The 7,160-nt window shown below is 33.5% G+C and overlaps 1 pseudogene; it reads left to right on the top strand.

The window, feature by feature from the left end:
* The first annotated feature begins 812 nt into the window (after nt 1-812).
* LOC125370950 lies at nt 813-2,673 on the top strand (annotated as a pseudogene).
* Nucleotides 2,674-7,160: the final 4,487 nt, after the last annotated feature.

Below are 7,160 nucleotides of genomic sequence, written 5' to 3' on the forward strand. Positions count from 1 at the left end.
ATCCTAACATGAAAGAGGTTGTAAAAAAAGAAGTTCAAAAATTATTGGATGAGGGTATTATATACCGTATAGATGATAGTAATTGGGTAAGCCCTATTCATGCAGTGCCTAAAAAGTCAGGCACAACAGTTATTAAGAATGAAAAAGGGGAATTATACCCCGCAAGAATGAAAATAGGGTGGAGAATGTGTATTGATTATAGAAAATTAAATGCTACAATAAAGAAGGATCATTTTTCTCTTTCTTTTTATTGATCAAATATTAGATCGTTTAGCAGGACATGAGTTTTATTATTTTCTTGATGGACTTTCAGGATATTATCAAGTACCTATTGCACCTGAAGATCAAGAAAAGACAACCTTTATATGTCCATTTGGATTTTTTGTGTTTAGGAGGATGCCTTTTGGGCCTTGCAATGCTCCAGCAACATTCCAAATATGTATGCTTTCTATTTTCTCTGACATGTTAGAAGACTGCATCGAGGTATTTATGGATGATTTTTTAATTTTTGGCTCCATATTTGATGCATGTCTAAGTAATCTGACTCGTGTTCTCGAGAGATGTATTGAGTGCAACTTAACACTGAGTTGGGAAAAGAGTCATTTCATGGTTAAACATGATATTGTGCTAGGACGTGTTGTTTCTAGTATAAGTATTGAAGTCGATAAGGCAAAAATCAATTTAATTGTCAAATTGTTCCCTCCTACTTCAGTAAAGGGCATTACAAGTTTTCTTGGCTGTAGGATTTTATAGGCATTTTATTAAAAAAATTTCTAAAATTACTCGTCCTTTAACTGAATTGCTGGCTAAAGATGTTAACTTTATTTTTTGATGATGTATGCCTTTCTGCTTTCAACACCTTGAAAGAAAGATTGACTAGTGCACATGTTATTATGGCACCTGATTGGTCTCTTCCTTTTGATATAATGTGTGATGCATCTGATTATGTTATAGGTGCAGTCCTAGGCTAAAGAGTTGATAGAGCTTTACACGTAATATATTATGCTAGCAAGACTCTTAATGATGCCCAAAATAAACTATTCGAGAACTGAAAAAGATTTCTAGCTATTGTATTTTCACTAGACAAATTCAAATCTTACTTGGTAGGATCTAAAGTTATTGTTCATTTAGATCATGCAGCTTTAAGATATTTTTTAACTAAGCCTAATGCTAAACCATAACTTATTAGGTGGGTGTTCTTATTGCAAGGATTTGATATCGAGATAAAAGATAAAAGAGGAAGTGAAAATATAGTTGCGGATCATCTTTCGAGGTTGATTTCCAATTTTGATAATCTTGGTTCTAAAAAAGAAATTAATGAGACTTTCCATGATGAACAATTGTTTGTGGTAAATCATGAGCAATGATATGCTGAAATTGTAAACTATCTGGCATGTGGTATTATGAGAACTAACTTAACATGGCAAAAAAAAGAAACGATTTCTATATGTGTGTAGGCATTATTATTGGGATAACACATATTTGTTTAAACTTTATTCTGATCAAATTATTAGAAGATGTGTTCCTAAAGTTGAGCAACAAAGCATTGTGGCTTTTTGCCATAAAATGCATTGTGGAGGTTATTTTGGTGGTAAGAAAACAGCCTACAAGGTTCTGCAATCAGGTTTTTTCTGGCCTTCGTTAATTAAAGATGTTCGTGTTTTTTGTGCTAAATGTGATAGATGCCAAAGAAGTGGAAATATTAGCAAACGAACTGAAATGCCTCAAACTTTTAATCTTTTGATTAAACTATTTGATGTGTGGGGCATCGATTTTATAGGACCATTTCCACCTTCTCATGGTTATGAATATATTCTTGTTGCTGTTGATTATGTGGCTAAATGGGTAGAAGCAATAGCTACTCGAACTAATGATGCTAAGATAGTATGCAAATTCATAAAGGATAATATTTTTAGCAGGCTTGGGACGCCTAGAGCAATCATTAGTGACGGAGGAACACATTTTATCAACAAGGCATTTAGCGCCTTACTAAAGAAATATGGAGTAACTTATAGAGTTATAACCCTTTATCACCCACAAACCTCAGGACAGGTGGAAGTAAGCAATAGGCAAATTAAGTCAATACTTGAGAAATCAGTGCGCCCATCTAGGAAAGATTGGTCTATACACTTGAATAATGCCCTTTAGGCATATCACACGACTTATAAAACACCAATTGGAATGAGTCCTTATAGATTAGTATATGGCAAGGCTTGCCATTTACCGGTCGAATTAGAACATAAAGCATACTGGGCTATCAAGGAGCTTAATATGGACTTAACCAAACTGGGTGAAGAGCGCCTATTATACCTAAATGAGATAGAAGAAATGTGTAGTAAGGCATATGAGAATGCCAAACTATATAAAGAAAGGACCAAGAAGCAACATGATAAGAATTTACTTCATAAATCTTTTGTCCCTGGAATGAAAGTATTATTATTTAACTCACGTTTTAAACTTTTTCCAAGAAAGCTTAGATCAAGATGGAATGGCCCCTTCGAAGTAATAACGGTTTTCAATCATGGTGTTATGGGATTATGTAACATTAAGACTCAAGAACAATTCAAAGTTAATGGCCATCACTTAAAGCCGTATTATAAAGAAATGACCTACAGACATGAAGTGGAGTGCATGGAAGCACCACCAATTGAAACAACCTTCGTTAATGTTTAGCTGTAGACAATAAATTTAGCACTTGAATATTATATATTTTAAATTTTTATTAGTTTAGTTTTAATTTAACGTATTTTTTCGCTTTGCTTTTAGGAACTTGCAAGAGATTCAAATATTCGAGCACATACATGATCATCAAGTACAATAGAGGAACTTTATGTGGTAACACTTAATTTACTAGTCAATATTGTGATTCAAGTATTTATAAGATTATATGTATTACATAAAGGTCATAATTTTAATCATTTTAGCACATGAATGTAGAAAAGTATAAAGAACTAGGATTTCTGCTTCCTTATAAGATTAGGATAAGTAATTAAGGGGTAAACAAAGATTTTAGTTCCTAATGACTAAACATAACCCAATCCTAGATGAAATTGGATTAAAAGGAAACACTATATATAGGCCTTTCCTTCCCTTCATTAAGAGCTACTCAAAACAATTCCTTTTCTTCTAATAGCTCTTAATAGTCATGAATTCTAGGCAAGGCAGCGTCAAATAGGAGGTAGACTCTCCACCACCATCAAATCCCTTTACACCTAGGTCCAAGTCACTAAGCTTAAGACTTGCCTCAAGGAAATCTGAAAAAATTAGAAGGAGGGCATCTACACCATTCCATTCACCATCAATTCCATCTAGTTAAAGAGCTAGAAGACCCACAAATGCACCTACACCATCACCTCCACCCGAAATTTCCAAAATTTGGCGCCTAAGGAAAAGGCTTAGGACGGAGTATGATCTTAGGCCTGAAGAAATCACCGCCTTTTTTCCTATCGTAGAGCCTATCCAAGGTTAATGGAGAGGCCATTCACTCTTGAGCAAATAATGGAAATTGAAAATTCTGAAAGAAAGTATCAAGAGAAGTACTTAATTGATGAAATCTCTTCAGAAGGTGACAATACAGAAAGGGATAGTAAGGGTGAATGTGAAAATGAGTGTGACATTATTACTCACTCAAAATAGAGAGAGGACGTCCAAGGAAGTATGACTATGGCATACCCGAAGGAAAAACACCCAAAATAGGTCGAGGATGACCAAGAAAGGATAACATCCCACCGACAACAAAGAGAGGGCAATGACGCCCAAGAAATATAATTAGTTAGGATCTAAACATCCTCCACGATGCTTGTTTTTAGTTAAAAATTTAATCTTAATTTTAGTCAAGTCCCCTTACTAACTTAGCTTTTAAATTTTTAGTTGCAATTTTATTTTTGATCATTTATTAATAAAATTTAAGACTTTTGTTCAAAATTTTCTTAAGCTCTTTGTGTTTACTTAGTTGAGTATATTTACATTTACCAACTATTTAATTACATATTTTAACGACTTAATAACCCTTATGATATCTTTAGGAACAATTAAACTCCTTTAAAAAAATTTATTTTTGAGCGAGCCACGTTGCAGTTGTGAATTTTCACATGGGCCTGTAGTAGAGGCACTGAAGGGACCATAGGGGCCCGAAGCAGTCAAGCAGTAGAGCCAATCGCAGGTCGTAGGACTCTTCGCGATTGAGGCAGCCATGACACCACCAGTAATTGTGCTTGCACCGTGTGGTCACGAAGGTACCGCAAGCCACGACAGCATGCACAAGGTCGAAGCAAGCTGCGAGCCGCGACCTCCCCAGTAGGACGTTACCCGCGAGGCGCGGTGATGCTACAAGGTTCGCAGCAACGACACCAATGCACACGCCGTGACCTCGCGGCACATCCGCTAGGCGCGGGCAGCGCCATCCATTAAAAAAAAGAGAAAAAAATAACTTTAATTTAAAATGTATTAGGTCTTAAATTTGTTCATCTTCCACCAAAATAATAACTTAAAGGTTCCAAATGACAATTTAAATACAATCCCCCCAAAATCCTAACCCTCACATATAAATACATTATTTTCTCTCTCTAACATCACCTTTCCTCCATTAACATCACCTCTTATTTTCTCTCTTCTCATTTTTCTTTCTCTCTCTATAAAAAACCTTAACTTTACTTCCAAAACTTCAAGATATTTACCCTCTAATCTCTGTTTTACCTATTCCAAAAGTTAGTAATGGCCCCAAATAAGAGAACAAGAAAGGAAAAGGAAAAGGAAATAGTCTCAAACTCTTATGAAGAAGAACCAAACTTAATGGCAACTTATGGAGCTCCTTTTGATCTCTACTCATATTAAGAGGGTAATCGATTCCTTAGCCTTGCTTCAAGAGAGCAAGTCTTGTATAAATTTTTGGATGCTTCCTCTCTAGTTAAGTTGAATATTTTTGAGAGAATGATGATCCTTTTGGACAGACTCGAATGGAAGGATTTTGCCTTTAAAGCTTTACCATCATATAATGAATTAACTTTACAGTTTTTTACAAGTTTACATTATGATCCTTCTAATGATAAGAAGATTAGGGTAAGATTATTTGGGCATAACTATACTATTACTTGTGATACAATTGTCCAAGCTTTTGGGTTAAAGAAAGGAGGTAAATGTGAGCAACATCATAAGTTTGATTTGAGTAAGTTTTGGAAAAGACTCACAAGTTAGGACAAATATGATGTTAATAACATGCCAAATAATATCTTCAACGATCATTGTTATTTTCTTATCTCAAAAATTTATGTATGGAGGCATATTTTATAGGAAATAGACAAATAAGGCGATGAAGCAAGAACTAAATATTCTATGGTGTTTAGATACCTATAAATCTGTATCTTCGACATATTTTATAATGTAAAGTTTACTTAAGACACCGGCTAGACCTAAGAATTATATTGGATTAGGATATATTGTTACAAGGTTGGCCATATATCTTTGTAGTTTTCATCCGGAGTCGTCTACATATGAGGCCTTACCCTCCACAGGTAATTTAGATTTTAATGCGTTGATTAGAGCTAGTTTAGTTAATTGTCATGGTGGTCCTCTTACTTTTAAACACAGATCAAATAGAGGTAGTAGTAGTGTGGCTAGAGATGAGCTACCAAAACATGATAGAGAGGAGGAATCAGATAGTGAGGAAAGTAAAGGGCAAGAATGGGCTAGTCAAGGTTGACAATAAGTTTTAAATCAATTACAAGCTATGAACATCAACCTTAACCAACGGCTCGATGCCTTTAATTCTCATTTGGCTAATGTAGAGAGGAGTCAACATCAACAAGCATACAAGCCCGATTGCTACTTTGAATCACTGGCTTTGTTGCTCCATCACCACCACCATTCCCGCCTCATTATTGATTCTAGTTTTGTAATAGTTTTTTTTTATTATTTTTAGGATTTAGGTATCTAATTACCGTAAGACATTTTTTTTATTTTATATTTTTAACTGCCTTAGGATTTCAATGCTTTATAGCTACTTAGAATTTCTGTTATGCACTTCTTTTGTCATAATAACTTCCTGATTCTGTTTTATTTATGATATTTTATTTTAGCTTATGAGCTCTTATCAATGATGGTTATAAGTTTATTTAAGGTTTATAGGGGATGATGATTATTTATGGCTAATGGGGACTTAAATTGCACTATAATTTTCCAAGGAAGTATTTTATCTTTTTCTCCTTTATATGTTTCTTTTATGTTTAAGACATTGAGGGTAATATCTAAAATAAGTGTGGAAAGTGAGAGAATTAGAGTAATTATGTTACATATGCCAAGTATTTAGTAACTTTTTATTAGTTTTTGCAAGAAATTTGAAAATATTTTATACTCGATTTTTTTGTTATTATTATATACTAAAAAATTAATGAAAGAATGCTATTATGATAAATCTTTGAGTTCTTGAATTGATTTTTAAGCACATACATGAATGTGAACTCATGAGTTAATTGCACTTAAATGATCAAGTGTTCATCTTTTGCATATAGACATGATGAGTAGTTTAGCAACATTTGACATGGGTATGATTAGAAGTGTATGATTTAGGTTATTATTTCTTTGTTATTACTATGGTTTACCTATGTTTGTGGGAAATGATATTGGTAAGTTAAAGGCTCTAAATTTAATAATTCTATTCCGCTAATTTTAGTTGCTGAGTAACCGAGGATCTTTATGACCAATGTTGATTTTCGCGTAAAAAGGCAATTGAAATTATGAGTATGCAAAGCATCTTGATATATGTTTTATTGAGTAACCAGGTGCTTTTATTACCCATGTTTGTATTTGCGTAAAAAGGCATAACATCTCAAGAAAGAAAGAAACGCCAAGTATCAAGTAAAATCTAAAGGGTGGAAAGAAAAGAAAAGTTTAAGAAAAAAAGCATGCAACATAAGTGAAAAATATAAATGGCTATTGATCTCTTATTTGAACATAAAGGTTTTACCTCTTGAAAAAGGTTATTATAATTTGAATTATGCATTATAATTGTATTCATTAATAATGAGTTAGACTATTTGTTGTGAAACATGTGTAGATGATGAAGACTTGAATCTTTTGACTAACTATGATTGAGTTTAGATCTTTTAAGAAATTCTTATGATTCAAGTTTTCTTTGGTTTGCATAATTTCTGCATTAGTGAAAT

The sequence above is a fragment of the Ricinus communis genome, chromosome 8, assembly GCF_019578655.1.
Source record: "Ricinus communis isolate WT05 ecotype wild-type chromosome 8, ASM1957865v1, whole genome shotgun sequence".
In the NCBI taxonomy this organism is placed as follows: Eukaryota; Viridiplantae; Streptophyta; class Magnoliopsida; order Malpighiales; family Euphorbiaceae; genus Ricinus; species Ricinus communis.